This window comes from Ovis aries, chromosome 26 (genome assembly GCF_016772045.2).
Source record: "Ovis aries strain OAR_USU_Benz2616 breed Rambouillet chromosome 26, ARS-UI_Ramb_v3.0, whole genome shotgun sequence".
NCBI classification, from domain to species: domain Eukaryota; kingdom Metazoa; phylum Chordata; class Mammalia; order Artiodactyla; family Bovidae; genus Ovis; species Ovis aries.
This window is the reverse complement of record NC_056079.1, coordinates 42,237,513-42,262,478: the sequence shown is the minus strand read 5'-3', so window position 1 is coordinate 42,262,478 and position 24,966 is coordinate 42,237,513. Positions and strand designations below refer to the sequence as shown.

The window sequence follows — 24,966 nt, the reverse complement described above, 5'->3', positions numbered from 1 at the left end:
CAGGATCCTGTCTGCAGTTAGCCGAGGTGCATAACAAGGGAATGATTCCAGTGAGTCCAGACTCTTGAATCTTTCCGTACAGAGAAAAACACTAAATTGCTTAACTTGGGATATCTGGCCTATTCAATATCAGCAGTCTGGTGATGCTCCCAACCACCTGTCCTTTGTTGCAAGACTTCTACGTATCCTACCTCCTCAGAGCAGCTTCTCGGGCTGTCTGAAACGCTGTCTCCACGATTCAGTCTTCCTTCTGCCCCAGATAAAACTGCACTTGTATGGGCTTGTGGACACAGCAGGGAAGGAGAGGGTGGGATGAACTGAGAGAGTAGCATGGAAACGTAACTAGCACGTGCGAAATAGCTAGCTGGTGGGAAGCTGCCGTATAGCAAGGGTGCTCAACCCCAGGCTCCGCGAAAACCCAGAGGGGTGGGAGGGGTAGGGGTGGGAGGGAGGCTCCAGGGAGAGAGGACGCGTGTATACTTATGCTGAGTCACACTGTCCTGGGGCAGAAAGAAACACAATATTACAAAGCAATTATGCTTCAACTAAAGAGTAAATAAACCTGAACTTGCACTTTTTAAAATCAACAACAGTTTTTACAAGCTCGTGCAGACAGCCAGTGATCTCCCAGGCTCCATTTCAAGGATATTGAATAAACGAGATAAGTCACCAGCAAATAAGACATAGGTCTTCAAGGGGCTTTGAGGTTGCTCTTGATTAGTACCAGGCTCTTGTCAAAAGATCAATCTACCTGCAAAGGATGAAGCTTTGCCACACTGGAGAAGGTTTTTGAAATCGGGGCACAGGCAGCTTACTGACGGGAGGCGTACTCAGAAGATAGAGCCTCGGGGCTCAGTCCCAGACGATGCTGAGCTGCAACAGCAGTGCCACAGTTACAGCGGTCACTCTCAGAGCAACGCTGAGGAGGGCGACACGCACCCGAAGCTCCGCTACGTCTGCGCAAGTCCTGTTGCTTGGTGATCCCTACTTTCAGTGTGCGACACAGACTTTGGAGGCACTTTTGAGTTCATGAACATTCCCTTTCTTTGTCCTTCTTTGTTAATTTTTGGCTGTGCTGGGTCTCTGTTGCTGGGAGAAGCCGGGGTTCAGTTCCCGTGGCTCCTGGGCTCAGCTGCTCCTCAGCAGGTGGGACCTTCCCGGACCAGACAGAACCTGTGTCCCCTGCCTTGGCAGGCGATTCTGAACGATTGGACCACCAGGGGACCCACCGTGAAAGTATCCTTTATTAACCTAATCCATAAACTGTTCACAAAACCAGATTTCCTTACGATTTTATTTACTCTGAGTACTAACTGTAAGCTGGGCCCACTTACTCAACTTATATTTCCCCTTAGCTGATTTTTAATTATGGAATTTTTATTTAAAATGCTTATTAAAATAGCAATGTATGTGTGTGTATATATATACATGCTCCAAGGAAGTGATTGCACACTGTCAGTTTGACAGAAGTTGTAAAATTATATAAACTACCATTAGACTTCCCTTTCAAGCACATTATAACACAGATAAACAGATTTTTTTTAACTTATTTGGCTGCACCAAGTCTTAGCTGTGGCATGTGGGATCTAGTTCCTGGGCCAAGGATTGAACCCAGAGCTCCTGCATTGAAAGCTTGCAGTCCCGGCCAGAGGACCACCAGGAGATAAACAGAATTTAACAGAATAAAATTGGTTCATTTTATAAACAAATTTATTGATCTAGCAATTATTTTTAAATTTGCAGCACTTACCTTTGATATAGAATCCAGCTAGGTATAGAGAACATGCCAAAGAATAACCAAAATCTGATGTGAGTGTAATTTAAGTTTATGGCTACATCTTCTCATATCCTTAAGAAACATAAGTCATCACTTTTCAGTGAAGAAAAGCTATTGATTTTTACAAAATCAGCAGTGCTTTCTAGAATTGTCACAGATGATCGCAAAATTCTGTCTCTTCTGGAATTAGAAAAATTCTAAGAACCTAGGATTTTGGTATAGATTCTTGATGACTTAGAGAAAACTTGAGAGGTAAGACAAATAAATTTACAAAAGTGATAAGCAAAAAGGTGAGGCAAGTGAAAGTAACTCCAGCAATAAGTGGCAGGCACACTTCATTCTGCAGCGCGTGTGGGTTTGTCTGAGATTTCACGATTAATCGGTTCTACTGTCACAGACAAGAGAACAGCTTTCCCAGCTTCACTTTTAATTTGCCCTACAAAGTCCACCTTTTCAATAAGGGTAAGGGTAGTCTCTACTGCTGAGAAATCAGTTATATTAATTTATCCCCTAATGTCACACAAAAGTCTTGTTGTTCAGCTGCTAAGTCATGTCTGATTCTTTGCAACCCCATGGACTGCAGCACACCAGGCTTCCCTGTCCTTCACTATCTCAGAGAGTTTGTTCAAACTCATATCTGTTGAGTCAGTGATGCTAACAACAATCTCATCCTCTGCCACCTCCTTTTCCTTTGCCTTCAATCTTTCCCAGCATCAGGGTCTTTTCCAATAAGTCAGTTTTTTCTATCATGTAGCCAAAGTACTGGGGCTTCAGCTTCAGCATCAGTCCTTCCAATGAATATTCAAGACTGATTTCCTTTACGATTAATTGGTTTGATCTCCTTGTTGCCCAAGGGACTCTCAGGAGTCTTCTCCGACACCGCAATTCAAAAGCATCAATTCTTCGGTGCTCAGCCTTCTTTACAGTCCAACTCTCACATCCATCATGACTACTGGAAAACCATAGAATTGAATATACGGACCTTTGTCAGCAAGTGATGGCTCTGCTTTTTAATATGCTAAGTTTGTCATAACTTTTCTTCCAAGGATCAAGCATATTTTAATTTTATGGCTGCAGTCACCATCTGCAGTGATTTTGGAGTCCAAGAAAGTAAAATCTGCCTTCCTAGGGCAGCTATTTCATTCCATTTTATGGATGACACAGAAATAAGATTATGACTTGTCCAAGTTTATGCAGTCTCAAAATGCATCAAGAACTGAAAATTAAATAACTAGAACAGAGTTGGGATGGCTAAAGAATTATTCAAAGTATGGACATTTAAATCTCTAGGTCCAAAGAAATTATATTCTTGGGCAACTAAATAATCATTCAAAATTTTCAGATAATCAATAGCTGTCATTTTAAGCATCTCTTCAAATTGAGACATTATCAGGAAACTAGAATATTCAAGAAATATTTCACACCAATAGCTGAGAATGAACTTTTCCATTAATTATAAATTTTTATTTTCTATTCCTTGAAAATGATGGATTGTGAAAAACTTTAGTCAATGAGACAATTTTTCAAAAAGCCCAGGAACTTGGTAAAAAATAAACTTCTTTGTAACAGGTTAGTTCAGTTCAGTCTAATTTACTTGTTATCAAAACAGGAACAAGGAAATGCAAATGGAAATATACCTTTACTTTGTTAGTTTTCCTTATTGTTATTTTGTTCTAAATGAAGAAACGCATGTGGCAATTATAATTTAAATTAAACCACTATGTGGTATTCTAAATACTGGAGGATTTCTTGATGAGGGAGAAAATATCAAAGGATGGTCTCAATGCATCATTACATGGTTTTTATTTTTTAGTTACTAGTATCATTTTTCTAAAGAACCATGTATCTGATTACTCATGTGAGTCATAGATTCATGTATTTGGAAGGAGGGAAAAATGCTCTTTAGGTAGAATGGGTCTGAACACAGGAAAAGTAAATTCACATTGTCCACCTTCTATTAGAAACACCACTCCAGTGGTGAATACTAGAAAAGGTTCTTAGTTAAACCTCAGACCCATCATTCTTGACAATTACTATATCTTGATTCAAACCAAATGCTTTGACCTTAGAATAGTGAATATCAGCAATAGGCTTTTATTGGTGAAACTTGAGACTTGTAAAATGCCATAACATTGCTCTCATTGGTGAAATAGCTGAATGTTAAAGATTTGGGAATTGGACAAAGGTGAGAAATACTCTGTGCCCCTTCATGAGGAGGGAACAAGGCTCTACAAAGGCTCTAGCCTGGTCACGCCCATGTCTTGCTCCCCAGGGGATTGTTTCAACCTTTGATTAAGAGTGTTTCTCATCATCTAGCTCCAACTATAAGGATAGAGTCTTCTTCTCTGGAATATCATCCTGTCTACTCTAAGTGAAATGTTTATGCAAGGGGATGGCTGTTGTATTTCCATGCAGAGAGAGCAGAGACTTCCTTAGGTTTACACAATAGTTGGAGGAACAGATTACATCTAGGTGCCAGTTAGAGTTCATTTAATAACTGAGAATGCAGAAGCTACCACCCAAGAATGGCATCAAAGACAAGAATTCCCTTATAGTCCAGCTTCTTCAATCTTCCATGGGTAGAAAAGCTTAAAATTACTTCCAAATCCCATTTTCCAGTGAAGAGACCTATGCTAGGCTTCCATCGTGCAGGAGACGGTAGATGGCAGCCTGTCAGTGGTTCTTTCATTCGGTCAACAAATGTGTATTAAGCACCTGGTAGCTTAGCTGGTAAAGAACCTGCCTGCAATGCTGGAGACCCCGGTTCGATTCCTGGGTTGGGAAGATTCCCTGAGGGAGGGCATGGCAATCCACTCCAGTATTCTTGCCTGGAGAATCCTATGGACAGAGGAGCCTGGCGAGCTACAGTCACATGTAGGGGACCTGACTACATGGGGTTTCAAAGAGTCAGACATGACTGAGCAACTAATCACAGACACAATGGGTTAGACAGACATTGTGTGTTAGGGGCTCAGGCGTCACCTAAGCTGGGATCAGGATGAGGCAGTGACAGCCTGCACCTCCGAAAAGACCACTCACGAAGAAAAAAATTGAAAATACCAGAAGGAAAACATGACCCTCTTTTATGCATGAGGAATCAATTATCAAAGAAGCCAAAGGTAAGAAAGGAACAGACTCCTGATTCCCAGGGGCCTGCAAGTCTAGCTGGCAGCAACACCTGGCACAGGAGGCCCTGGTCTCAGCATCATGTGGGCTGTGGCATGACGAGTGGGCACTCACCTGAGCCCGGTCGCCACTGCTTCGTCCACCAACCAATGGCACTGGGTTTACTGCGGCCACTTGGAAATTTGGATTCCACCCTCAAATGTTCCTGACAGTATACTGTTTCTCTAGTTTGGCATATATTTGAAAGTTTTCCATAGCAAAGTATGTTTAAACCCCTGGCATACAAGAGGTCATCAAGCTTCACTTGAGCTTTTCCAGAGGTGACATCCTAACACTTCATCAGATCCTACCACTTCATAGGATCATAAGATCCTACCACTCAGCTGAAACTTGACTTCTTATCATGTCTACCAGGTGATCAACCTTCTCTCCTGTGAATGACATAAAAGTAGTTCTTTACACAGAAGTAAATCTCTCAACAAGAGAATCCTCCAAATAGCAAGAAGATTATTAGGTATGCAACTTACTATCCAAGACAGGGACAAATTTTGAAAATAAAAAGTGGTACTAAAATAATGAATGGATTATAATTGTTAATATTTACATTAATTAATTGAGTACTAGATTTTAATACAGTGGGAGATCTATTAAAAGAGTCTAATTCAAAAGCAGTTTCAGGAACTTCCCTGGCAGTTCAGTGGTTAAGACTCTGCTCCCAGGGCAGGGGACATAAGTTCATTCCCTGGTTGGGAAACTAGGATCCCACCTGCCCCACAGTGCAGCCAAAAAAACAAACAGGGGAAAAAAAAAAAGCGTTAAAAAAAATAAATTGCTCTCCAAAATGTAAAAATAACATATCTGGGACAGATGCTAAATCAGATGGGATACTAAGAAACATGCATGAACAGGGAATGACCTGGGTGAACCCAACCATATCGTCACCCTAGTTACCACATCATCACCATTTCCCTCGTTCAGGATGAACATCCTCGAGTCTTTGAACTCTGGGCTTCTTCAGCATCCAATTTCCTTCATTTGACAATACCCACTTAAAATATGGAACCAAAAGTAGTGCGATAATCCTGATGAGTTCTGACCAGTGCCCATTACAATGAGCCATCCTTGCCACTGATCCAAATAGTATGTTGTCCCGACACTCCCTTCAGATTGCATTAGCCTGCCCAGCAGCTGTGGCTGGGCTGTTGGCTCCTGTTCAGCTTGTAATCAGCTGAAATCTTCTGCACATAAAGCCCTACTAAACTCAGTCTTCCTCTTTATAGACATTCACAAAAGATCTTATTTTCAGCCCTAGATTTAGGAATTATATCCAGTTAGTTCCAGGTCATCATGATAAGATTATTAGCAAAACTTTTGATGAACAGCTTATCACCTAATACATTAACTGTTCTTCCAATGTTTTGTGACATCCAAAGTTTATTGAGCAATTTCTATGTATGTCTTTCATCCCAATTGTAATTTAAATGTTTAACAGAACAGGGCCCAACCTCATCTGGTTGACCCAGTTAGCCAACATTTTTTTCAGCCAGGTAAGAATTTACCTTGCTATTCTGACATTGGAGAAGGCAATGGCAACCCACTCCAGTACTGTTGCCTGGAAAATCCCATGGATGGAGGAGCCTGGTAGGCTGCAGTCCATGGGGTTGCTAAGAGTTGGACAAGACTGAGCGATTTCACTTTCACTTTTCACTTTCATGCATTGGAGAAGGAAATGGCAACCTACTCCAGTGTTCTTGCCTGGAGAATCCCAGGGACGGGGGAGCCTGGTAGGCTGCCATCTATGGGGTCTCACAGAGTTGGACACGACTGAAGCAACTTAGCAGCAGCAGCAGCAGCATTCTGACATTGCGTCTATAATTGCTTCCATTTAACCCAAAAGAATATCATGAGAGGTATCAAATACACCAGATACTTCCCTCTGAATGTAAGCTGATAGAATCTTCAGCGTAATTTTACATTTTTTATGAGGGAAGAGGGTTCATGACAGCAGTGTAGGAAGGTCCTGAACTCAGCTCCTCTAGTGAACATGTCAAATACGCAGCCGTGTGTAGGACGATTCACCACACTCCAGCTATAACATTGCATGAGGAGGAGGGATCACAGAGGTGTGACTCTTCCATGAGGGGCAAGCGATTTGAGTCCCACATGAGGCACACCAACCCCTTGATGTTGCACAGGAGAGAGAAGGCTCCAAAACACTTCACTTTAAAAACCGCCTAGGAATACGCACAGCAAGACTGTAGAACTGCAGAGAACAGAAGACCCACTCTCAAGAAGCACATTCACAGACTCACTTGACCCAAAAGGCTATCAGGAGATTTTCCAGCAGAAACCTTATGGGACAGAAGGGAGTAGCAGATGTATTCAAGGTTTTGAAAAGTAAAAAATTTCCAAATAAGAATTTTCTATCCAGCAAGGTTATTATTCAGAATTGAAGGAGAGATTTTAACAATTTCCCAGATAAACAAAAGCTACCGGAGTTCATCACCACTAAACTGGCCCTACAAGAAATACTTTAGGAAAAGTTTTAAACTGAAAAGAAGTGGCACTAACAAATAAGAAGAAAACATGCAAAAGTGAAAGTCTCTCTAGAAAAGGTAAATACAAAATAGAGGTAGTGCATTAATCACGTATAAAGTGAGCATGAAGGTTAAAAGACAAAAGGAGTCAAAGAAACTAAAATTATAATAATCATTTAAGAGATGCATGAAATAAAATATTTTAAATGTAAAGAAGATATAACATTTATAAATGTATATGCATCCAACATGGGCTTCCCAGGTAGTTCAGTGGCTCAGAATCTGCCTGCCAATGCAGGAGACATGGGTTTGATCCCTGGGCTGGGAAGATCCGCTGGAGTAGGAAATTGCAACCCACTCCAGTTTGCTTGCCTGGACAACTCCATGGACAGTGGAGCTTAGTAGGCAGACATACACCCGACATGCATGCATACTTGCTGTTGTGCCCAAGTTGCGAAATCTCCCAATGACCACCAGGGAGCCGATATCCGATGCGAAAGCAAGAGAGTTTTTATTACCAAGCTCGAGCTGGGGCTCCCACCGATACCGACACAGCGGCTATAGGGAGGAGCCCTGAGCTCTGGATTACACTGCTTATATAGGGTATTCTCTCGTGAAAATTTCGAAAAACGGGAGTTTCCGGGTTGGGAGACGTCTAATTGGTTACCTTCTGTGGAAGGGTTAGGTGCTGGTTTCTGATTGGTTTCCATTTCCTGGGCTGGCCACGAGTTCTGATTGGTTCCCATTACCTAGGTAGACCACGAGTTCCTGAACGTTAAGTCAGGAGATTTTGGTCTGGGGTCCGATTGGCTCGTGGGCGGTGGGGTGAGGTTAGGGGATTTCCAAAGGCTGTTTTCCCGGAACCTTACAAAATGGAGTAGCTTAGGTCCTTCACTTGCTAAATCGCTTCAGTCATGTCCAACTCTGTGCAACCCCATGGACAGCAGCCCACCAGGCTCCTCTGTCCACGGAATTCTCCAGGCAAGAGTACTGGAGTGGGTTGCCATTTCCTTCTCCAACAGAGAAGTATCTAAATATTTAAAGCAAATATTAAAAGACTTGAAGGGAGAAATTAAGAGCAAAACAATAATAGCAGAGGACATTTAACACCAAACGTACATCAATGGATATATCATTTAGACAGGAAATCAATGAGCAAACCATGGGCCTTAAATGACATATCAGTCCAGATGAATTTAACAGATGCATGTATATATAAAGCATTTCATCCAAAAGCAGAATATACTTTCCTCTCAAGTGCATTAAATAGATCATGTTAGGTTACAAAATTCAGTTCAGTTCAGTTCAGTCGCTCAGTCATGTCCGACTCTCTGCGACCCCATGAATCACAGCACACCAGGCCTCCCTGTCCATCACCAACTCCCGGAGTTCACTCAGACTCACATCCATCAAGTCAGGGATGCCAAACAGCCATCTCCTCCTCTGTCGTCCCCTTCTCCTCCTGCCCCCAATCCCTCCCACCATCAGAGTCTTTTCCAGTGAGTCAACTCTTCGCATGAGGTGGCCAGAGTACTGGGGTTTCAGCTTCAGCATCATTCCTCCAAAGAAATCCCAGGGCTGATCTCCTTTAGAATGGACTGGTTGGATCTCCTTGAAGTCCAAGGGACTCTCAAGAGTCTTCTCCAACACCACAGTTCAAAAGCATCAATTCTTCGGCGCTCAGGCTTCTTCAGAGTCCAACTCTTGCATCCATACATGACCACTGGAAAAACCATAGCCTTGACTAGACGGACCTTAGTCAACAAAGTAACATCTCTGCTTTTGAATATGCTATCTAGGTTGGTCATAACTTTTCTTCCAAGGAATAAGTGTTTTTTAATTTCATGGCTGCAATCACCATCTGCAGTGATTTTGGAGCCCCCAAAAAAATAAAGTCTGACACTGTTTCCACTGTTTCCCCATCTATTTCCCATGAAGTGATGGGACCGGATGCCCATCACTTCATTTTCTGAATGTTGAGCTTTAGGCCAACTTTCTCACTCTCCTCTTTCACTTTCATCAAGAGGCTTTTGAGTTCCTCTTCACTTTCTGCCATAAGGGTGGTGTCATCTGCATATCTGAGGTTATTGATATTTCTCCCGGCAATCTTGATTCCAGCTTGTGTTTCTTCCAGCCCAGCGTTTCTCATGATGTACTCTGCATAGAAGTTAAATAAGCAGGGTGACAATATACAGCCCTGACATACTCCTTTTCCTATTTGGAACCAGTCTGTTGTTCCATGTCCAGTTCTAACTGTTGCTTCCTGGCCTGCATACAGATTTCTCAAGAGGCAGGTCAGGTGGTCTGGTATTCCCATCTCTCTCAGAATTTTCCACAGTTTACAAAATAAGATCAGTAAATTCAGGAAGATTGAAATCATATCAAGCACTTTTTGTGACAGCGGTATATGAAACCAGATGTTAGTTACAGAAAGAAAACTGGAAAAAATCAAAACATGGAGATTAAACAACATGCTACTGAATAACCAGTTCATCAAATAAATCAAAGGAAAAATAAAACATCTAGAGACAAACGATAGCAAAAATATGATAGTCTGTAGGACAGAGCAAAAGCAGTTCTAAGAGGAAAGTTCACAGCCGCACAGACTTACGTCAAGAAACAAGAAAAATACCCAATGAACAATTTAACTTTACCCCTAAAGAAACTAGAAGAAAATAGCAAGTAATTTCAAAATTAGCAGAAGGAAGAAAATAATAAAGGTCAGAGCAGAAATAAACAAAATAGAGCCATAAAAATCATAAAAACCAATGAAACTAAGAGCTGACTCTTTGAAAAGATAAGCAACATCAGTAAACCTGATTTATTGATTGAGCCTGCACACACGCATGTACCCAAAACTTCAGCTAGACTAACCGAGAACAGAGAGAGGAGTTTTCAGCTAGACTAACCAAGAACAAAGAGAGAGGAGTTCAGGTAAATGGGAGCAAAAGTGAAAGACGAGGATTCACAACTGATACCAAAGACGCACAGAGGGTCCTAAGAGACTGCTACAGTTACAGGCCAACAGACTGGGCAGCCTAGAAGAGAGGGATAGACTCTGGAAAACATGGTTCGAGCACAAATCATGAAGAAACAGAAACTCTGAGTAGACCAAGCACCAGTGCTTATGAGAGCGCATAGGCAAGACGAAAGGAGGGGGTCGATGGTGTGGTGATAGACGGTAACTCGGTGTGCGGTAGTGATCACTCTGTAGTCTATAAAGATGTCAAATTACAACGCGGCACAGCAGAAAAATATGCAATTTAATAAAACATTAAATGAACTGTTTGCCTAACCGTCTACTCATAAGTGTTTGTCTGGTGAAACAATCTGAAATTTTTTTAACAGTGAAAGATATGAGTTGTACAGAACTTACCACACAATCCAGGTCATTGAACAACTGTTAAACGTTGCCTGATTAGAGCAGAACCCAGAAAGAAAAGCAGAAGGCACGTGGGGTGCTTTGATTCAATGCAGATGTTCCACCCGTCTGTGCTATTCTTTCAGCATCTCAAGCTCACTGGCGGGCCACTCTGAGTTGTTTTCTGTCCAAGGGTCACACCTAAGCTAGGTTGAAAAGCAGTGGCGAAGAATCACCATGATACAATGCCTGAGTGTGTGCTCAGCGATGTCCAACTCTTTGCGACCCTACAGACTGTAGCCTGCCAGACTCCTCTGCCCTTGGGGTTTTCCAGGCAAGAATACTGGAGTGGGTTGCTATTTCCTCCAGGGGATCTTCCCGACCCAGGGATCGAACCCACGTCTCCTGCACCGGCAGGCGGATTCTTCACTACTGAGCCACCTGGGAACAACAGGATTGGTTAATTTGCGCCAAGAACGATCATACAAAGAACCAGGGCCGAGAGAACTCCCTGACCAAGAGAACTCCCTGACCAAGAGCTGCAGAGTGCACGACTTCACCCGCACAAACGGAGGAGAGAGGACGCCGGAGATCTCCACTATATGTTGTCAACAACGACAAATTACCAAGTCAAACTCAAAACGTCTGGAATGTGAAGCATCCTAGAGACACAGCAGTCATCTCCATAAGGAACATCCAAACCAAACTATAACTGGTTTTAATTGTAAAGGGTTACGGAGGAAATGGCATGTAGAGAAAGCGCATCTGGTCTGAAATCAGGCTCCGGTTTCCTCACTTACCTGTTACGTGGCCTAGTGTTTTGCCATGCACACTTCCCAAGCCACAGTTCTATCACCTCCAAACGGAGCCCTTTTTCCAAGTTATGCCATGGTATAAGAAAAATCGCTGTCAAACTCACAGATTTGTTAAGGAGATCAAATGAGAAGACCTAAATAAAAGCCCCACACAAATGTATTTTCTTATAATGATTAACCGTAGTATTGTCAGTGGACTTGGCTATTTTCAGTGAATTTGAATGTGTGTCCTTTCATTCATTTTTACTGGTGCATAGTTGCTTTACAAAGTCATGTTAGTTTCCACTGTAGAGCAAAAGGGATCAGCCGTCCTCACACATACATCCACTCCCTTCTGAACCTCTCCCCCATTCAGGTCGCCACGGGGCGTCCGGGTCCCCTGTGCTCTGGGTGCGTCCTCAGCCATCTGTCTCGTACGCAGTGTCGGCAGTGTGCACGTGTCCATCTCAACCTCCCTTTGCCTCCCACTCCCTCTTTCCCCCTGGGGTCCATGAACGTGCTCTGTTTGTCTGCGTCTCTATTTCTGCTTTGCAAATAAGACCATCTATACCAACCTTCTAGATTCCACATGTATGCATTAATATACAATATTTGTTTTTCTCTTTCTGACTCACTTGGCTCTGTATGACAACCTCTAGTTCCATCCATTTCTTTACAAATGACCCAATTTCACTTCTTTTCATGGCTGAGTAATACTCTTCTTTATCCATTACCCTGTTGATAGACATTTAGGTTGCTTCCATGTCCTGGCTATTATAAATAGCACTGTTTTGAATATTGGAGTGCATGCATCTTTCTGAATTATGGTTTTCTCTAGGTATAAATGTGTTTCTTAAAGTTTAAACTACATAGACAGATAGTGAAGGTGAAGTCCCTCAGTCGTGTCCGACTCTGCCACCCCATGGACTGTAGCCTACCAGGCTCCTCCATCCATGGGATTTTCCAGGCAAGAATACTGGAGTGGAATACCATATCCTTCTCCAGGGGATCTTCCCAACCCAGGGATCGCACCCAGGTCTCCTGCACTGCAGGCGGATTCTTTACTGTCCGAGCCACCAGGAAAGCCCTTCCACCTCTTAGATATATTGGAAAGATACTGAAATGAGAAACAGTAAACTCCAGTTCCTGAAACTGCTGGTCATGTCACACCAGGCAGGCAAGATAAGGGTGTTTCCTCATCTGCAAAGTGAGGCACTGAACTTCCCAGTTCCAATATCTTCCACCTCCATGACTAACGTCTAAGCCAGCTTCAGTTACATGCTAGAAATAAGATCATGACTGTTGAAGATGAAAGAGGATGAGAAAAAAGTATCTCCTTTGTGATTTATGACATTTTCTAATTTTCAAATCAGATAACTACCAGTATAATAACTAATAGGGCTTAATCAAAACAGCATGGACTGGCACACAAAAAAGCAGACACATAGGTCAATAAAGCAGAATGCTGCTACTGCTGAGTCGCTTCAGTTGTGTTCGGCCCTGTGTGACCCCAGAGATGGCAGCCCACCAGACTCCGCCATCCCTGGGATTCTAAAGGCAAGAACACTGGAGTGGGTTGCCATTTCCTTCTCCAGTGCAGGAAAGTGAAAAGTGAAAGAAGTCGTTCAGTTGTGTCCGACTCTTTGCAACCCCATGGACTGCAGCCTACCAGGCTCCTCCGTCCATGGGATTTTCCAGGCAAGAGCACTGGAGGGGGGTGCCACTGCCTTCTCCATAAAGCAGAATAGAAAGCCTATAAATGAACTCACCAACACACAGTCAATTAATCTAAGACAAAGACTGTCCAATGGAGAAAAGACAGTCTCTTCAATAAGCGGTGCTGGGAAAACTGGACAGCTACATGTGAAAGAATGAACCTGGAACATTCCTCACACCGTATTCAAAAATAAGCTCAAAATCGTTTAGAGACAAATATGAGATCTGAAACCATAAAACTCCTAGAATGGAACATAAGGCAGATTACTTTTGACATAAATCATAAAAATATTTTCTGACTCTGTCTCCTAAGACACAAGAAATAAACAAACACATGGGACCTCCTTAAACTTAAATTTTTGCACAGCACAGGAAACCACTGACAAAGCAAGAAGACAACCTAAGACACGGAAGGATTTGCAGAGGATAGTAACAGCTACAGATTACTATCCGAAATATATAAACCGCTCATTTAATTCAACATCAAAAAAGCAAACAACACCCCCCCCAAAAAAAATGGGCAGAAGACCTGAATAGACATTTTTCCGAAGAAAATATATAGATCCATGGAATTCTCCAGGCCAGAATACTGGAGTGGGTAGCCTTTCCCTTCTCCAGGGTATCTTCCCAACCCAGGAATTGAACCCAAGTCTCCCACATTGCAGGCGGATTCTTTACCAGCTGAGCCAGCAGGGACGCCCAGATGGTTTACAGGCACTTGAGAAGATGCTCATCATCCCTAATTATGAGAAAAATGCAAATCAGAACAGCAGTGAGCTATCACCTCCCACCCATCAGAATGGCTATCATGAAAAAGTCTACAAATAACAAATATTGGAGAGGAGGGGAAAAAACAGAACCCTTGTGCACTGTTGGTAGGAACGAAAATTTATGAAGCGACTACGAAAGTAGGATATAGGCTTCTAAAAACTAAAAACAGAGCTACCATACAACCCAGAAAATCCACTCCTGGGTATATATCTGAAAACACAAAGCCACTAATTCTAAAAGACACATGCATGGCTCATCGCAGCATTATTCTCAATAGCCAAGATCTGGAAGAAAGCTAAATGCCACCCGTCAACAGATGAATGGATAAAGAAGACATGATGCACATACACAGTGGAATATTGTGTTGTGTTAGTCACTCAGCCGCGTCTGACTCTTTGCAACCTACGGACTGCAGCCCACCAGGCTCCTCTGTCCACGCAGTTCTCCAGGCAGGAATACTGGAGTGGGTTACCATTTCCTTCTCCAGGGGATCTTCCCGACCCAGGGATTGAACTCGGGTCTCCTGCATGGCAGCCAGATTCTTTACTGTCTTAGCCACCAAGGAAGCAATGGAATATAACTCACCACGAACAAAAGATGAGATTTTGTAATTTGCAGCAGCATAGTTAGTCCTGGAAGGTGTCACACTTAGTGAAACAAGTCAGATAGGGAAAGACAAGCACTCCATCTAATGATTTACGTGTCGAATCTAAAAGATAAAGCAAGTGAATGTTTACAACAAAACAGAAACAAACTTGCAGATATGGAGAACAAACCAGCAGGAGCCAGTGAGGAGAAGGAGGGAGCAAGAGAGGGGCAGGGGATTAGGAGGAAACAAGTATATGCGCAAAACAGATGATCAACAAGGATATATTGAGCAGCACGGGGAGGTATAGCCATTATTTTGTAATAGCTTTAAATGGAATATGATCTATAAAAGTATTGGAGCACTATGCTATACACCTGCGACTAATACCATATTGAAAATCTACCGTACTTCAGTAGAAGAAATAGCTAACAGAATTTACATTAGCTAGGGTAGGCCAAGCATTTATAACAAATGCAACAGCCCGAACACATGGAAGTTTAATTCTCTCTCAAAGAACGCCCAAGTACCATGTTCCTCTTTCACGTGGTCTTTCAGGGACACAGGCTGATGGAAGCTCCACATCTACCAGTTTCTAGGTCAGTCTCGTCGTTGCCTTCCCCGCCCACCGGAAGGGAAGAGTGTGCGTAGACATCGCATTCACCAACCTAAAGCAATTGACTCCAGATTGCTTACATATGCGCAAGAGAGATAAATCCTTTGAGTCCCTACTTATAAATCCCCTGAACTCCACAGAGACCTGGCAATCGGAAATCTACTCAATTTGATCCCAGGAGGCAGGCTTCCTGCTTTTGATTTATGACAGCGATTTGTAGGAAGCAGTTCCCTTTGAGCTGTAAATGGAATCCACAGCTCTGGAGAGATGTTTTCCCTGGGAATGGAGGCAGAGCAGTGAGCAATCTGACTGGCGAAGACCGAGTGATACTCAGTAGAAGCACGTTCATCTGCTACACTTGGCACGGTCGCTAATGCACAGGGGTGCGGTTTGTATCTCTTCTTTAGCTCGTAAGTTTAAAAAGAAAAAGAAAAAGAAGACGACACGGGGTAAAACAGAACCTCCACCACCTCATTCCAGCAGATCGCTCGTCACCAAGCTCTTCTACTTGTAAAACACAGCAGATGGAATGCCAAATCTAAACTAGAAAGCCTCCTGCATGCCTCGCTGTCAAAACAAACCATGTGCCTCCTGCTTCTCAGCTAAAATCCACCAAAAGCAATGAGACTATTTCAGAGTGAGACGGAGCACTCATCCAAGCTGATCTTAGGGAGATTTTTTTTAAGCATTGGTGTTGGAAGATGAATGGGTGAACTCAGGTAAGAAATAAGTGTCCTGAATTAATGAGAATGTATTGGCATTTTAATTGTAATTGTTGTATAACAAATATCAAGACCACTAAATGCCAATATTCCTCAGTTGTGATCTGTGCTAAACATTAATATGTATTAAGATTGTAACAGTCTTTATTAATTGTTTAGCATGATGTTGGCCAATATTAATATAATGCATATCACAAATATAAGCCACATATGTAGTTAAAATTTTCTAATAGTCACATTTAAAAAGGGGAAAATAAATAAGTGGTTAATCTTAATAATATATTTTATTCATCCCAATGAATCCAAAATACTATATTTTAATATGTAGCCAACCCTCTTTTTCATATTAAGTCTTTGAAATCTGTTGTGTATTTTACGTTTACAGTACATTTTCCACTAATTTGGACAAGCTATGGTGCAAATGTCCATTAGCTACATGTTAGTGGCTACCATACTGGTCGGTACAGGTTTTAAATCTCTTAGAGTTTTTGGGTTTTGTTTTGTTTTTTCAGAACTTGGGGCTTTATGTAAAAGCTAGAGTGATAAGGAAGTATGCTAAGTATTACTAAGTAAATAATTGCCTGTCTCTTGAAGTGGAACACTTCCCCCAGGCTCACAGTGATTAAAAATGCATGTGTCTATTCAGAAGTTACAGAATATTTCGAGTAGTATCCATGGCCACGCATACCACAGACACTAAACCCTTAGCCCATACTTTCAGCCCAAATCTTGTTACTAACAGGTACTAAATGGACCAGCTAATTTGTGGCATGTTTTGTTATAAAAATTTGTGTGTGTGTGTGTGTGCGCGCACGTCTGTGAGCTCAGTCACTCAGTAGTGTCAGGCTCTTTGCAACCCCGTGGACTGCAGCCCGCCAGGCACCTCAGTCCATGGGATTCTCCAGGCAAGAACACTGCAGGGGTTTCCATTTCCTGCTCCAGGTGATCTTCCTGATCCAGGGATCCCAGGAAAGAAAATAGGACTGGATGGTAGCCAGATGTGAGTTTTGAGAAGTCCCAAAATGTGGCCAGTTGGTGGCCTGACCCGAAAGGCAGTCGTATTTTGAAAGAGAGAAATTCGGGGAGTCAGCCCTGAGACACTGAAGAACAGTGCAGGACGCCCCCCAGGGCGCAGGTGCCTCCGAGAAACGCTCGCGTCGGCCACGCACAGGGCAGCGCCGCAGGAATGCCCCCGCCGCGGGTCTTCACGGTGAAAATTCATCTACCGCTGTGTAAAGTCCGGGGGCTTACAGCGCCTGCGGGTTGAGCCTCCTCTTCGTGATCCCTGATAGCTCGCTACCAGCTGGAAGAAACTTTCCCACAGTCTGCAAACACAGGGAACATCAGCCGGGATTTAAGAGGAAACGTAAACCTGCGGAGGAACCAACTTCTGAGTTAGCCCTTCGCAGCTGAGCAACCTGAGAAGCGGCGCGGCCCTCCTCGAGACTCCTCCTAGGTCAACAGCAGTCAATGTGTCTGACAAGGGCTAGATTGTGTTACTGACCAAATAAACTCAAAGCTGATTGATTAAGAGAGCTACTTCCCGCAGCAATCTCACCTGAGTTAAACAGTGCCAATAAATGCAAGCTGAAAATGAGCACTTTGCCCAGAAGATGTACACACGGTCCTGTCCCACGTGAGTCGTGAACAGCCTCTTCAGCAGCACGTAATTCCGGTAATAAAAGCAAAATGTTCATTTTAGATAAGTATTCAAAAGTGTCATCCAAAGAGTACAGTGGGTCTACAGCCAAGAAACATATTTATTCAGCCCATTAGTTCCTTGAAAACAGTATCGCTGAGATGCTGAGACTCACAGGAAGCATCTTGAGTGCTTGTAAAGACACATGCCCCTTAGCCAGACAGCATTAAATTATTCTTCCTGCGAAACCAGCTTGGGAACAGGGTGCGTGTGCGTGCTCCGTCACCCAGATGTTTGACTTTGCGAACCCGGGCTCCTCTATCCACGGGCTTCCCTAGGCAAGAATACTGGAGTAAGTAGCCATTCCCTTCGCCAGGGGAGCTTCCCAACCCAGGAATCAAACCCAAGACTTCTCTGTCTCCTGCATTGATAGGCAGATTCTTCACCACTGGGGCACCCGGGAAGCTTTAGGGAAGCCTTAGGGAATAAGGTAAGGAAAGCCAGATTCATTACAGAGTCTTTACTGGAGAAAAGGGAACAAAAGCCTTCTCCAAAGATTTACAAGTGAAAACGAGAGACCCACCCAGTTCCGTGAAAGTCATTAAATTTGATGGTCCTGAAATCTATACTTTTTCTAACACTATTTAACCTCTCTCTCAATTTTCCCATCTAAAATAAGAATACTAGTACCCACATAATAGCTTTCTTGTTAAGACCACAACAATCAAGGTAAAGAGCTTAGAAGAAGGCCCAGCACACAGAAAGCATTCAATAAATATCAGCTGTTACTTTTATAACTAAAGATAGAACAACAGAGAGACTAGACAGAGTTGTACAGTCAGGGGTTATGCAAATATATAGGTTTTATATATATGCATTATTATGTGTTCTTTTGTGGGTTCTCTTCTCCTCTAGGTTATTATATGAGTACAGTCCCCTGTGCTATAGAGCTGATCCTTGCTGTTTATCTATTTTATGTGAGGCAGTGGGCAATGTGAACCCCAATCCCCTGATTATCCCTCCTTCCATTTTCCCCTTTGGTAACCGCAAGCTTACCTTCTACATTTGTGAGTCTATTTCTGCTTTAAGAATAAGTTCATATGTATCAAATTTTCTAGATTCCACATATAAGTGATACTGTCTGGTATCTGCCTCTCTGTTTGACTCACTTCACTGAGTATGATAATCTCTAGTTGCATCCAAATGTCATTCAGTTCAGTTCAGTCGCTCAGTCGTGTCTGACTCTTTGCAACCCCATGAATCGCAGCACGCCAGGCCTCCCTGTCCATCGCCAACTCCCGGAGTTCACTCAAACTTACGTCCATCGAGTCAGTGATGCCATCCAGCCATCTCACCCTCTGTCGTCCCCTTGTCCTCCTGCCCCCAATCCCTCCCAGCATCAGAGTCTTTTCCAATGAGTCAACTCTTCGCATGAGGTGGCCAAAGTACTGGAGTTTCAGCTTTACCATCATTCCTTCCAAAGAAATCCCAGGGCTGATCTCCTTTAGAATGGACTGGCTGGATCTCCTTGCAGTCCAAGGGACTCTCAAGAGTCTTCTTTCATTCTTTTTAATAGCTGAATAATATTCCGTTGTATACATGTCCCACGCCTTCTTTATCCATTCAGCTGTCGACGGACATTTAGGTTATTTCCATGCTTGGCTACTGTGAATAGACGGCACAAGCTTTGACTGCTCTAAGTAGGCCCTCAATCCAGCAGTTAACTTCTCTATCTTATAAAACACTTTGTTTTTACAAAGCTGACCTCAGGAAACAAAATAACACTGTGCCTTTGCCAGGTATGTCTGGATACAGGGAAACCCCAAATAGGTGTTCAATTAATGAAGAGGCCAAAAGGAAGCATGGTCTTTAAAAAAAGAAAATAGATGAGGTTTCAACTTCTACCAACTGAATAAGAATAGATTGATGTCGGTAGACTGCAGGCCAACAAATGCCACCAAAAAACAAAACGAAAACCTTCCCACCCTTGAGGCAAATTGATGTCCCAGAGAGAGAGTTTGTGGTTTCATTAGTTGAAGAGAAAGAAGGAAGCGCCCCAGCTTCATCTCGAACAGACCACTCAAGCCAGCAGCATGCGGCAGAGCCTGACCTCCGGAGCGGAGATGCCAAGCCCGCAATGGACCTTAGGTCTCCTGGTCCCCGCAGTGCAGTGTGTTTATGCCGTCAGGTCCTGACTAGTGAAACGTGGAACAGATCTCAGATAAGCTGGTTGGAGGCCCAGCTTAAACACAGGCTCATAACCGTCCACACCATCTCTGTCTGAGGACACTTAGAACCCCTAGATGACAGAGGCCAACCTTGCAAGCCCGTGCATGAGAACCGAAATGGGAAGCTTCTGTTATTGAAAGCCACTAAAACTTGGAGGTTGTTGTAGCAGCTGGTGCTACAGTTTTTCACTTGTTGACATCGTTGGTGATTTAAACCTACTTGAATTCCTATCTGCAACTTCTTTTGCTGATATGACCAACACTGCCTTTATCTCCGTCACATGTTTGCAGCCCCGAGAAAGAAATGGCAGATGGGAACTCACGTCCCACTTGCCTGAAGCTTATTTAATTGGCTTTCTGATAGTATTCAGACTGACACACTCCCATTGCAAGGGGCTCCTTGCCTGGGAGATTGTTAAGATCTTGAGGGACTCCTCTCTCCTTCTCCCCACCTCCCATCTGGACCACGAAAATGAGTTTCTGGCTGGGATCCCCTTCGCCACGCGGTGGTGAGAATCAGTCCCTGCTTCAGACCTTCAAGTGACTCCCCACTGGCATATCATAATCCAGGTAGATGAAATCCTTGCTGGGCGTCCCTCAGTGGCTCCGCGGTTAAGAATCAGCCTTCAGTGCAGGAGACCTGGGTTCAGCGCCCAGTCCAGGAAGATTTCAGGTGCTGCACACAGAGCGGCTAAGTCCACGCACCACAACTACTGAAGCCTGTGCTCCTAGAAGCCGGGCTCCGCAAGAGGAGCCGCTGCCGTGAGAAGTCTCTGCACCACAACAGAGAGTAGCCCCTACAGCTAGAGAAAGGCCCAACCCACAGAGACCCGGCACAGCCATAAAGAAAGAAAGAAATCACTGCTCCCTCCCACCTGCCCCAGGAGGGGGCACCGCCCCCAAGCCATCACTCCCGGAGCCGAGCTCCAAGGAGCTTACAGCTGCTGTCGCGGACATCTAAGGCGCTTCCTCTCGCCCCGTGGTTTCAGCTTCCCAACAGGCTAAAGACCTCAACACGAGGTAGCTGTCTGTTCGTTCAGGAATCCATTTGGGTCCTTCCTCCACAAGGTCAGCTGTACTGAAGGACCAGCTGCTGTCAGCATGGAGAGGGTCTGAGCGAGAGCCTTCACATCTCTGGAAACCTGGAGGACCGCAAAGGTGCACAGTGCGCGGACTTCTGTGCGTGCGTGTGCGTGTGTGCGTGCCTGTGTGCACGTGTGTGTGCGTGTGCGTGTGTGTGCGTGCGTGAGTGTGCATGTGTGTGCGTGCGTGTGTGTGCACGTGCGTGTGCGCGTGTGCACGTGTGCGTGTGTGCGTGTGTGTGCATATGTACACGAATATGGGCTTCTCAGGCTTCCCTCATAGCTCAGCTGGTAAAGAATCCGCCTGCAATGGGGGAGACCCCGGGTGATTCCTGGAGAATGAACAGCCTACCCACTCCAGCATTCTTGGGAGTCCCTGGTGGCTCAGCTGGTAAAGAATCAGCCCATAATGCGGGAGACCTGGGTTCAATCCCCGGGTTGGGAAGATTCCCCTGGAGAAGGGAAAGGCTACCCACTCCAGTCTTCCGGCCTGGAGAATTCCATGGACTGTATAGTCCTTGGGGTTGCAGAGTCAGACGTGACTGAGTGACTTTCACTTTCATGAGCTTCTCAGATGCTGCCAGTGGTAAGAACCTGCCCGCCAATGCAGGAGACATGAGACAGTCCCTGGGCCGGGAAGACCCCCTGGAGGAGGGCACGCAGCCCACTCCAGTATGCTTGCCTGGAGAATGCCGTGGGCAGAGGGGCCTGGCGGGCTGCAGTCCATGGGGTCACACAGAGTCAGACACGACTGAAGCCAACTTCGCACACAGGCATATATAATCATCTGTTTAAAATACTGTAATACAATCAGTACGCACACTTAAATGTCATATCAAATTGAAATGTTCTAGAGACCACGTTAATTGTAAAGCAACAAAAAGTTGAATTTTATACCAATCCTGGCATAAAAATTCTATCATTTCTGTCAATTAGACGACTTCCTGTAATGGTGCCAGTGATGACAGAGGCGGTAACCCGGCGGTGGCCTATTCTTTTCACTCCAGCCTGTACATGTCCACAATAGACCCAATTATGAAACTGACTGGGCAGTTACTAAATACGTGTGAGCTGGGCTTGTCTTGTGTGCAACCGAGAGAAACAAGAGAAACAAATTGAATGTAGTCACTGTTATTCATAACCTTCAATTCCGTATATTCTTTTTTTTAACTTGTAAGTTGATTTTTATTTTTTGGCTGTGCCTCATGGTTCACAGGATCTTAGTTTCCCGACCCGTGATCGAACCCCTGCCTCCTGTAATGGAAGGGCAGATTCTTAACCAGCAAGTCACCAGGGAAGCCCCAATTTTATATATTCTTTAGAACACTATGGTGATTTTCCATTTATTAACTTTTAGTATACTTATGAATTTAGAAGATAAAATTATTCCAATAAAATAGTGCCTTCTCACACCCAACATCTAATCCCGAATTTGTTTTGACAGAGATCAGTGTTTTCAGCCTTCTACCTCTGATGTGAGCTGGGGGGTGGGGCTGGGGGATGTTAGCCATCGGAGTTGGTCCCCGATCTTAATAACTTAAAGCATCTCACAGTTTATCTTCTCAGACACCCTGCAGGTCAGAGTCTGGACATAGAGTAACTGAGTTCTCTGCTCAAATCTCCCAGGCTGAATCAAGGTATTGGCTAGGATTGACCTGCTTCTTCCAACCCCATTCAGGCCACTGTAAAATTCAGTTCCGTATTATTTGTATCAGTTTGCTATTGCTGAGTAATGAATGAAACATGTTAGTGATCAAAACAAGCCCATCAGAAAAACAAGCTTTCAGAAATGCAGGCGTGGTGTGCTGGGTTCTTGGCTCAGGGATTCCAGGAGCAAAATCTGGGTCAGCCGTGCCCCCTGCCTTTCGAGAGGTTCTGGGGAGAATCTGCTTCCATGCCCACCCAGACAGACGGAGAGGCAGGTCTCTGCGGGCGGGGGCATCTGCTGGCTCTGCTCTCAGCTCCCATGGGCCACCCCCAGATCCTGGCTGTGTGTCCCCATCTGTCTTCAAAGCTGGTGGCTTAGAGTCTTCCTGGTCCCGAATCGCTGACGCTTCCAATCTCTGTCCCGGGGACAGCTTCCTGCTTATGTTTTCTTCCAGAAGTTTTATGGGTTCAGGTCTCAAGTTTAAAGTCTTTAATCAGTTTGGAATGTATCTTTGTGCCTGATGCAGTCCAGTCTGATTCTCTTGCACGTAGCTGCCCTGTGTTCTCATAACGAGATAGCAGCAGTCACAGACACAGAGAAAAGGTGCTTCCCAGAGGGGAGGGAGTGGGGGAGTCGAGAAACAGCTGAGAGAGAAGGGAAGTAGCTGAAATCGCTGAGAAATAGCTGAGGTGTGAAGAGATGCACACCTCCAGCTGCAAAATGAATGAGTCAGGGTGGGGGATGAACGGTGTGGGGGAGCATAATCAGCAATTACGTGACATCTCCCCGTGGTGACAGATGGTAACTAGATTATCATGGTGAACATTCTGTAATGTACAGAAATACTGAACCACTATGTTGCGTAGCAGGAACTAACAGGTGTTGTGGTTCAATTATACTTTAAAATCAAACAAACTCACTCATAGGAAAAGAGATAAAATCTGTGGTTATCCAAGGGGGTAGAATTGGGTAAACACAGTTGAAATGTGCAAACTTTCAGTTATAAAACACATAAGTAGTAGAAATGTAAGGTACAGCATGATAAATATAATAACACCATTGTACGTTATACATGAAAGCTGTCACAAGAGTAAATCCTGATGTCTCATCACAAAGAAAAAATCTTTTCTGTTTCCTTAATTTAGTTAAATACATGCAGATTTTGTTAAATCTCATATAAATTATGATATGATGGGTGTTCACTAAACTTACCGTGGTCATCATTTCATGATGTATGCAAATCAGATCATTATGCTATACCCTTAAACTTGTAAAGTTTTATGTCAATCATATCTCAATAAAACTGGAAGCAAATATAAATTTTAAAATTAAAAATTAATAACCAGGTTGATAAAGCTAGCCAAAGTCCCTCGTCTCACCTGAAATGTGTTAGTATATGTATAGCTCCTATGTTTCAGGCACAGTGCTGGAAACACAAATATACCTGACATTGGAGACCTCACAAATCATTATTACACAGAAAGGTAAACAACTATTACAAATGAGAGTAAGTAGCATATTATATTATTATATTAAGAGTATCTATTATTATATGAGACTGTATTTGAGATCTGAATAAGGTAGTAGAGATGCACAGATGAGTGAAGGATTTGTATCTATGAAAGATGGAAAAAAATGTATCATGAGAGAGGTGAAATTTGAGCTAGGACTTGATGTTGAGATTGAAGTACCTTTAGGGAGGACTTGCCTGGAGGTCCAGGGGTGAAGGCTTCTCCTTCCAACGCAAGGGGTGCAGGGCTGATCCCTGGCCGGGGAGCTCAGATCCCACATGCCTCACGGCCAAAAACCAGAGAAAAAAAAGACTTTAAACGTGGTCCATACCAAAAATCTTTAAACAAAAAAGAAGTAGTACCTTGGGAAGAAGAGGAAAAGACATTTTAGAAAATGGGTAGCCTCTGTATATCTTGCTGATGTGGAATCAGGACGTAATGTTATTTTGGTAGCATCTAGGAGAAAGCATGCCAGCTCCCCGCCCTGGCACTAAGTCTGCCCTCGCCTGGCATCTGAAGATTGGTGGGAGGGGTCGATCGTACAGCTCCCCCTGGCCCCGACGCCCCGCCCCACCCCAGCACAGTTGAAGCAAGATTCATGGGGCTCATAGAGCCTTTTGAGCGCTTGAGGATTCTGTTACCTGATATACAAAGACTATCATTTGTGAGAGTATGTATTATGAAAGAGAAGTTTGAGTTTCAAACCAAAATCAGTGCTTTCCCCCAGAAGGACAGTACATGGACCCAGAGACCTGTGACCCACGCGGCTGTCCTGTGGGAGGACTGCCTTGCTAGCTTTACCGCAGCTAATTGGTCCTTTTCTCTCTGTTTTTACTCTTGTGCTGTGCTTAG

General features: G+C 43.8%; 1 long non-coding RNA gene across 1 annotated transcript in view; it reads right to left on the bottom strand.

Moving 5' to 3' along the window:
• Window positions 1-24,966, bottom strand: part of LOC121818036 (uncharacterized) — a 130,719-nt gene that overhangs the window by 19,967 nt on the left and 85,786 nt on the right. The window contains exon 9 of the long non-coding RNA XR_006058145.2: window positions 192-24,476. This is a non-coding gene — a long non-coding RNA (uncharacterized LOC121818036). The remainder of the gene's footprint in view (window positions 1-191; window positions 24,477-24,966) is intronic.